A 10,010-nucleotide genomic window follows, 5' to 3' on the forward strand; every position below is an offset into this window, starting at 1 on the left:
TCCTTTTCCACCCCAGTGGCTAGCATTGCTACCTCTGGATCACACGGTCCCGGGTTCGATTCCCGGCCGGGTTGGGGATTTTCTCTGCTCTGAGATGGGGTGTTTGTATTATCCTCATCATTTCATCATCATCCTCACCATTCATGACAGTGGCTAGATTGGACTGTAAAAAAGAAAACTGGACTGTGAAAAAATTGGGACTTTGTATGGGCACTGTTGACTGTGCAGTTGAGCGCCCTACAAACCAAACATCATCATCATCATCATCATCATCATCATCATCATCATCATCATCATCATCCTTCTCCATTGATCCACACAGCCTGCACTACGCTCTGAACTGGTGTGGCTCACATGGTGGGCATATATGTTGTCTGCACATCATCGAGTACAGCTATATGCATACATTCTTGTCCAATTGTATCCACTCGTCCAGTCACTTTTATTTGTCCCACCGTGTACAAACACTTGATGATAATGATTTGATGGACAGGGAAAGTAACAAACAGAAGAGTAGAAATGATGTAGGTTGCTTTGCTGTAAACTCAGAAGGGTTTCCAATTTCATAAATCCTGCAATTACATTTTGACTTTTAGCAATGACACATGCCGGTAAACTCAAAATGTGAGAACTATTCAAAAGCTGAGGGTAGGTTTGAGAGTAATGTATAGACACATTTTGGGAATCACTGGGAGAGACAGGAAATACATCAGTGAGTTAGGGAGCAAACCAGAGTGGAAGACACAATTACATCTATAATGGAACTGTGAGTGGGAAATGAAGCGAGGCTTTTGGGCTACAGATCAACTGACGAGGCTCTCGCCAGCGTTCAAAGAAATAAGAAAAAAAGGGAAAAGTATGAACACAGCAACATTTCATTGCTGTAACAAACATCGTGTCCACCATGGTAACTGCCATATACTGGCACAACTCACATTCCAGTTAAACTTTGTATACATAACTTTTTTCTATAAAAAAAATAAATAAATAAAAAACCATTCCCTTTCCTGAAGGAGAAGGGTGGAGTCGTCTGTTTAGGAATTATTTTTCTCTTTACTTCTTCTTTTTTAATATATTAGGTAAACATAACTTGTCTAGTGTTAACAGTAGCTTCATTTTTAAAAAAGAAAATTATGTGTTTAAAAAATACTTTTTTGGCATAAGTAGAGATTAAACACTGTTACAGTTATGGAAAGGTACATATAGTGTTAAAATATATTAAGATCAAAGAAAGAAAATTAAATTGTTTGTAGGGGAAGATAAAAAACCTAATCATCACACAAAGATGAAACATGACACACACACACACACACCTATTTTTGTTTTACATGGTATGTACATGATTTAACTTAAATTTGGTTTACATTGCTTCTTTTATTTTTATTTGTTTATTTATTTTATTAGTATACTTTGACATTAGACTGGTGTCAATGGTGCAATAATGCATGCAGTCATCTGTTAAAAACTATCAACACTATCACCACTTTCATGGTGAGGACCTAGGTGTTGTGGCAGTGGCACACCTTCCGTCAGAGTAAGCTGTTCTTCTGAGGTGTCACCGGACTCGGTGCTGGTGTTATGTGCTATGATTGTTGGTGGATTGAAGTATTTGTGTCTGGACTTGGCTGTGTGTCTAGGTCACTGTGTCTGGATGTCACTCATGTCTCGTCTGCTCTGTAGAATGTGTCTTCTGAACCTGGCGTGAAGGGTTGAGAGTCTTGTCTGCAGTGGGACAGCTTTGGCTACAGTGTGGGTGTCATCAGCTGGGGTGCACCACAGTAGGTGGAGGATGCATCACAGCTGGTGTTGTTTGGTGGTGTACAGCTGTTCTGTTGTTGGTCATACCTGCCACGGGAGGGGCTATACAGGGTGGTCCATTCATCCTGACAGGGCCAAATATCTCACGAAATAAGCGTCAAACGAAGAAACTACAAAGAACGAAACTCGTGTAGCTTTAAGGGGGAAACCAGATGGTGCTATGGCTGGCCCGCTAGATGGTGCTGCCATAGATCAAACGGATATCAACTGCGCTTTTTAAAATAGGAACCCCCATTTTTAATTACGTATCCATGTAGTGCGTAAAGAAATATGAATGTTTTAGTTGGACCGCTTTTTTTGCTTTGTGATAGATGGCACTGTAATAGTCACAAACATATGGCTCACAATTTTAGATGAACAGTTGGTAACAGGTAGGTTTTTTAAATTAAAGTACAGAATGTAGGTACATGTGAAAATTTTATTTCAGTTGTTCCAAATGTGATACATGTACCTTTGTGAACTTATCATTTCTGAGAATGCATGCTGTTACAGAGTGATTAGCTGTAAATACCACATTAACGCAATAAATGCTCAAAATGATGTCCATCCACCTCAATGCATTTGGCAATACATGTAGCGACATTCCTCTCAACAGCGAGTGATTCGCCTTCCGTAATTTTCGCACATGCATTGACAATGCGCTGACGCATATTGTCAGACGTTGTCGGTGAATCATGATAGCAAATATCCTTCAACTTTCCCCACAGAAAGAAATCCACGGATGTCAGATCCAACGTGCGGCCCATGCTATGGTGCTTCGACTACCAATCCACCTGTCATGAAATATGCTATTCAATACCGCTTCAACCGCACGCGAGCTATGTGCCGGACATCCATCATGTTGTGGAAATACATCGCCATTCTGTCATGCAGTGAAACATCTTGTAGTAACATCTGTAGAACATTATTTAGGAAATCAGCATACGTTGCACCATTTAGATTGCCTTCGATAAAATGAGGGCCAATTATCCTTCCTCCCACAATGCTGCACCATACATTAACTCGCCAAGGTCGCTGATGTTCCACTTGTTGCAGCCATTGTGGATTTTCCGTGCATATTATGCCAGTTTACATTACCGCTGTTGGTGAATGACGCTTTGTCGCTAAATAGAACGTGTGCAAAAAATCTGTCATCGTCCTGTAATTTCTCTTGTGCCCAGTGGCAGAGCTGTACGCAACGTTCAAAGTCATCGCTATGCAATTCCTGGTGCATAGAAATATGGTACGGGTGCAATCGATGTTGATGTAGCATTCTCAGCACTGACGTTTTTGAGATTCTTGATTCTCGTACAATTTGTCTGCTACTGATGTGCGGATTAGCTGTGACAGCAGCTAAAACACCTACTTGGGCATCATCATTTGTTGCAGGTCGTGGTTGACATTTCACATGTGGCTGAACACTTCCTGTTTCTTTAAATAATGTAACTATCTGGCGAACGCTCCGGACATTTGGATGATGTCGTCCAGGATACCGAGGAGCATACACAGCACACGCCCGTTGAGCATTTTGATCACAATAGCCATACATCAATACGATATCGACCTTTTCCGCAATTGGTAAATGGTCCATTTTAACACGGGTAATGTATCACGAAGGAAATACCGTATGCACTGGCGGAATGCTATGTGATACTACGCACTTATACGTTTGTGATTATTACAGCGCCATCTATCACAAAGCAGAAGAAGTGGACCAACTAAAACATTCATATTAATTCACGTACTACATGAATATGTAGTAAAAAATGGGGGTCCCTATTTTAAAAAACGCAGTTGATATCCGTTTGACCTATGACAGCACCATCTAGCAGTCCAACCATAGTGCCATCTGGTTTCTCACTTCAAGCTAGACAAGTTTCGTTATTTGTAGTTTTTTCGTTTGATGCTTATTTCGTGAGATATTTGGCCCAGTCACTATCAATGGACCACCATGTATAATTCAACACTGTTCTTATATAGCCAGCTGGAGTGGCCATGCGGTTCTAGGCGTTACAGTCTGGAGCCGAGTGACCGCTATGGTCGCAGGTTTGAATCCTGCCTCTGGCTTAGGTTTAATTAGTTCTAAGTTCTAGGCAACTGATGACCTCAGAAGTTAAGTCGCATAGTGCTCAGAGCCATTTTTGTTCTTACATATGATTTATAAGTGCTAGTGGGACTTCATCCATGGAATTGTCTTTGTACAAGTCATATTAGTTTTTGTCTTTTGCATACTCTGACACTGGTCTTTTTTTAGTGTGTCGTTAAATTTAAATATTTGTGTAGATGTTTGCCTAGGTAATTTGTATTGTTGATAGTGTCAGTGGGACATTCCATAGGTGTAGTCATGAGAGCCTCACATCTTGTCACCTTTTCTGAGACAGGGCACAATGTCAAAACAGTATTGTCTGGGTCTTATTGGCACTACTCTGCAAGTCGTAGACAACTTCTGCTATCTTGGATTTACTATAGAATCAAACATGTCTGTTGACAAGGAAATTGATGCTCACATTGGAAGAGCTGCAGCAACTTCTGGCAAACTCTCTACATGTGTTTGGAAAAACAACAAACTCTCTTTGACCACCAAAATTCTTGTATATCAAACCTGTGTCCTGAGCATCCTTTTGTATGCATCGGAAACATGGACTACCTGTGCCAAACAAGAACTTTGCCTTAATGCTTTCCACATGCATTGCCTGAGATCCATCCTTGGAGTAATGTGGAAGGACCGAATGACCAACGAAGCAGTGCTATCTAAAACTAACTGCAACAGTATTTCAGCTATCTTGATGCAGAAACGACTCTGCTGGCTGGGACACGTCCACCGTATGGATCCTTACAGATTACCACGTGAGGTGATGCTTGGAGAGATCTCCATAGCCAAAAGACCTGTAGGACGTCCTGTACTGAGTTTCAAGGACTCCTATAAACGAAATATGGAGAGCTTTGGGATCGACACAAACAGATGGGAGGCACGGACTAGCATGAGACCAGAGTGGCATGATGGTATATCATCTAGAAGGTCGAAACATGATGAAGGCTTGTTAGACAGATTAAGGCAGAAAAAGCTGCTCCCACCTGAGCAGCCAGATACACTTGTGACAATTGCGGCAAGAAATGCCGTGCTGCCACTGACTTGACAAGTCATATGAAAAAATGCAGCCCATAAACACACAGACACTGCAACAATCATCTACCAAGATGTTGTGGCCAATATATATTGGCGTTTGGCTTTATTTGCCACTTTCTCATCTGTGTCTGGAGTGTGTCTATGTACTGATGTGTCTGCCTCTGTTGTATATGGATGGAGCAACAATAAACAGTGTCATCTGCTTGCAAGGCTAGTTTCTCATTATCCCTAGTGGTTTCTGGAACGTCAGTAGTGTACGAAGTGTGGAGCCTTGTGCTACACCTCCTTGTGGTGTGAAGTCATCTGAGGTGGCATCATTGACATGTTCTCTGCATAATTCGTCTCAGAGTAGCATTCGTGTGAGTCTTACTGTTTTGGTCGGTGTTCCTATTGTCAGTTTGTACGGCAAGCCTTCACGACAGATTTTGTCAAAAGCACAGTCGGTGTGGAAGATAACCGGTGTGCTGTGTCCGGCACTGCTAGATTTTGTCGCATCTTAGTAGAGGGTCATTCATTGATATTTGTTTCCTGAAGCCAGCTTGTGTGTCTGGAAACACGTGTTTTCATCATAGAACTTTGTCAGTTGGCCAGTACGTATTCTTCACATGTTAGAAATGAGATAGGTCTGTAAGATGTTGGCTCTGTCAGTGGCTTGTCTGCTATTGTGATCAGTATGACCTTGATCCTTCTCCATATCAGTGGTATAATTTCATTTATAAAGCAGTAGTTAACCAGTATGGTTAGTGTAGGGAGTATTATTGTCAGCAGGCACTTTCATATACAGGGTGTTACGAAAAGGTACGGCCAAACTTTCCTCACACACAAAGAAAGAAAATATGTTATGTGGACATGTGTCCGGAAACGCTTACTTTTCGTGTTAGAGCTCATTTTATTACTTCTCTTCAAATCACATTAATCATGGAATGGAAACACACAGCAACAGAACGTACCAGCATGACTTCAAACACTCTGTTACAGGAAATGTTCAAAAAGTCCTCTGTTAGCGAGGATAAGTGCATCCACCCTCCGTCGCATGGAATCCCTGATGCAGCCATGGAGAATGGCGTATTGTATCACAGCCGTCCACAATACGAGCACGAAGAGTCTCTATATTTGGTACCGGGGATATGTAGACGAGAGCTTTCAAATGCCCCTATAAATAAAAGTCAAGAGGGTTGAGGTCAGGAGAGCGTGGAGGCCACGGAATGTACCAATCTGCCTGTTATTGAGAAGTGTACAAACACTTCAACTGAAATGTGCAAGAGCTCCATCGTACATGAACCACATGTTGTGTCGCGCTTGTAAAAGCACATGTTCTAGCAGCACAGGTAGAGTATCCCGTATGAAATCATGATAACATGCTAAATTGAGCATAGGTGGAAGAAACTAAAATGATCTCTAACATGGAAATTAAGCGTTTCCGGACACATGTCCACATAACATCTTTTCTTTATTTGTGTGTGAGGAATGTTTCCTGAAAGTTTGGCTGTACCTTTTTGTAACACCCTGTACATAGTCCACTTATGCCATCTTCACCTGGGGCAGAATTACCTCCAGCTTATGTGGCACTAATTAGCTCATCCTCTGTTACATCACATTTCAGTGTATCATCTTCATCAGTCATTACCATGAGTGTCATTAATAGTTCTTGTATCTTTCTGGAGATGGACTGTTTGAAATTGTTATCAAAGCGAATGTCTTTGGGGGAAAAAAGTATACTTCTTCCAGTATGTTTTTAAAGGCTTCAGCTTTCTCTCTGTCATTGGTAATGGGTTTTGCCTCTAAGAGAAGGTAGGAGCTGTGGTTGATTGCTTGTCCTCTAAGAGTTTTAAATTTCTTCCAGAACTTGCCACCATCACGAAAGTCTAGCTATCTACAGGTTTCTCCCACTGCCTCTATAGATGGTCTTTTTATTTTGCACTTTATTTGAGCATTCATTCTATTCCATAGATGTTTGAATCTGGGTTATTTGTCCTTTTAATTTCTCTGTAAATTCTGTGTTTTTCTTGTATCAGTCTAACATCTTGAGAATAATTGGTCTTTAGTTTCTAATTGTCTTTTGTTGCAGGCTTCCCCCAATGAGTGGAGTTGGCTGTTCGAGATACAGTCAATTTAGGGTCCAATTAAGACAATCTGACAGTGGGGCAAATTGGGGATCCCAATTAGGAGTAAATGGTAGAGAATTACCAGTTCTTATACACACCTTACAAGCTAGGGGAACATCCTGAAAACCTTGGTCAGAACATAGTTGATTTATCTCTGGGACATTGTCCTTTACAGAGGACACCATCACAATCAAAAACTATAATGTTGTGTATGTATAAGGTGCATCATCTTTCTGTGCTAAAGACAACCTTAACGTGGAGTAACGTATGTCATTTTTTGTTCTGGTATTCTAATTATGTAAATCATTGTTCCTTTTGAACTGTACTGGATTATTTACAATAAACTTCATGAGTTAATAAATACACTGTGAAACAGTAGTCAGAATGTCCAACTCCTTTAACAGATGTCTACAAGATGATGAAGATGATTGGTTTGTAGGGCGCACAACTGCGCAGTCATCAGCTCCCATTTGAAGTCTCAATTTCTTCACAGTCCATTTTTTTTCACAGTCCAATCTAGCCACTGTCACAAATGATGAGGATGATAATGAAATGATGAGGACAACACAAACACCCAGTCCCCGGGCAGAGAAAAAATCCCCATCCCAGCCAGGAATCGAACCCGGGACCCCGTCATCCGGAGGTAGCAATGCTAGCCACAAGAGCATGAGCTGTGGACCAAGATGATCATGGGTGAGCACCACATACTGTTCTTATGGCTCATTTTTGAGCAATGGAGGCTTTTTTTCTGGAAGATGAGTTATCCCAGAGCATTGTTCTACATGACATTATTGAATGAAAATCTGCATAATATGTCTACTTACTGATTTGTCTCTCCCCAAGATTTGCAATCATTCTAAGTGTAACTGGGCTAAACTAAATTGTTTTATGTGTTCCAAAATGTGCTTTTTTCCAGTTCAAATTCTAATAAATATGTGGAGTTTAACTTCTCTTAAATACAGAGACCTAAGCATTTTGATGTTTCTATCTTATCTATTATTTCCTCACCACGTGTTACACTTCTCATTGCTAGAGCCCCTAGTTGTGCAGAACTGAATATGCTGTCTTTTTAAAGTGGAGTGTGATACCACTTTCAGAAAAAACAATCAATAATACTTTTAAAAACATTATTTACCATTTCTTCTGTTTTTGTATGTATGCATGGGTTGCTTACAAGATTATTTACATTTATGAGGAACAATAGCGGACCTAAGATTGAGCCTTGGGGAACACCATACATGACACCACCCCCCCTCCCTGTTTTTTCTCCCCAGTCAGAATTACGTCCCTGGACTATATTGGTCGAATTACTAAATACAATTTTCTGCTTTCTTTTGGTTGGATATGACATTATCCATTGATTGGCTATACCACACAGTCCATAAAACTCCAATTTATGTAGGAGAATACTATCACTCACACAGTCATGTACCTCAGATAGGTTTCAGAAAATACCAGCTGGCCCTATTTTATTATTTAATGTTTGTAAAATTTGGCGAGTGAATATGTATGTGAGATTCTCAGTAGAGCAATTCTTCTGAAACCTAAAGTGTGATTTGCTGAGGATATTATTGTTGCTAAGATGAGACTGTTCTACAATACATCACCTTCTCAAAAATTTTGGAAAATGCAAAGTGCAACAGGTCAGTAGTTATTGCCAACTCTCTTATCACCTTCTTTAAAGAGAGCTTTATCAATAGCATATTTCAGCCTTTCTGGAAAGTTGCATTGAGTTAGTAATGCATTACGTAAGTCATTTAATTAAGTCAGGCATTATTATATGTGAATAAATCTTATGTTTTCTATTGGAAACACCATCAAAACCAGATGAGACTTTTTTAGAGAGAGAGAGAGAGAGAGAGAGAGAGAGAGAGAGAGAAATGTGTTATTTTCTTAATTCCAAAAGGAGAATTTGGTGATACATCCATATGATTGATTTTTATGAGAGTTACTTTCCCAACATACTGTTTAAAATTTTCACGTGAGCTATTTGTCCATATGCTTTATGCTATATTTAAGAAATGATTCTTAAATATATTTGCTACCTGTGATTCAGTATTTACAGTCATTACATTGAATTTGATAGTGATGTTATCCTGTTCTGTAGCTGATTGTCCTATCTCTTTTTTCACTACATTCCATATAGCTTTAATGCTGTTGTCAGAATTACTGATTTCTGACATTATGTGCACATTTCTTGACTTTTAAACAACTTCATAATTTTGAGCAGTTTTGTAGTGTGTAACTACTGCAGTATCTCTTGTTGTTCTTCCCAACAGATACATTTCCCTTTTCCTTTCCAAAATGCTTTAAATCCTCTAGTGGTACATGTATTTTTACATAGCTGTTTAATGTCCTTCTTGATTAGCTTATACAGAAAGCAATTTTGAAATAATGATATTAATTTATCGTGGAATAGATTAAATTTTACATTAGCATTTGGTTCGTTATAAATTTCATCCCTTGTCATCTCCTGTGAACTGTTCTTAAACACATTTGCCCTGGACTCATTAATTATTGTATCTGACGAGTATCTGTACTGGATGCACTAAGCTTATTTATCCTAACTAACTGTGCATCATGATCAGACAGAGCAATTTTTGCTGGGTTACTTTCTTACTTTGAGCTTCACCAAAGTAAACATTATCAGTTAGAATCCTACTGTCTTTATCCATCAGTGTTGGCAAATTAATTACTGAGCTCCAATGGTAGGATCTGAATTACTGTGCTCAAATTCTAGGATCCTAATAAGGTTTTCAGATCAGTTTTCCCCCTTTAAGTCGCCACAGACTATTGACTGCTTGCTCCTGTCTGACAGATAACACAGTATAATGTAACTGGATGTATAAAAATACTTACTCACCAATCAGCAGCAACAGAGCAAACATATAAAAAAACTTTGAAAGGAATCCAGATATCTCATAAACAATTTAAAAGTTCCCAGACGGGACCTATACATAGTTACAATTAAAAGTGAACTA

This window comes from Schistocerca gregaria, chromosome 11, assembly GCF_023897955.1.
Source record: "Schistocerca gregaria isolate iqSchGreg1 chromosome 11, iqSchGreg1.2, whole genome shotgun sequence".
Taxonomy (NCBI): domain Eukaryota; kingdom Metazoa; phylum Arthropoda; class Insecta; order Orthoptera; family Acrididae; genus Schistocerca; species Schistocerca gregaria.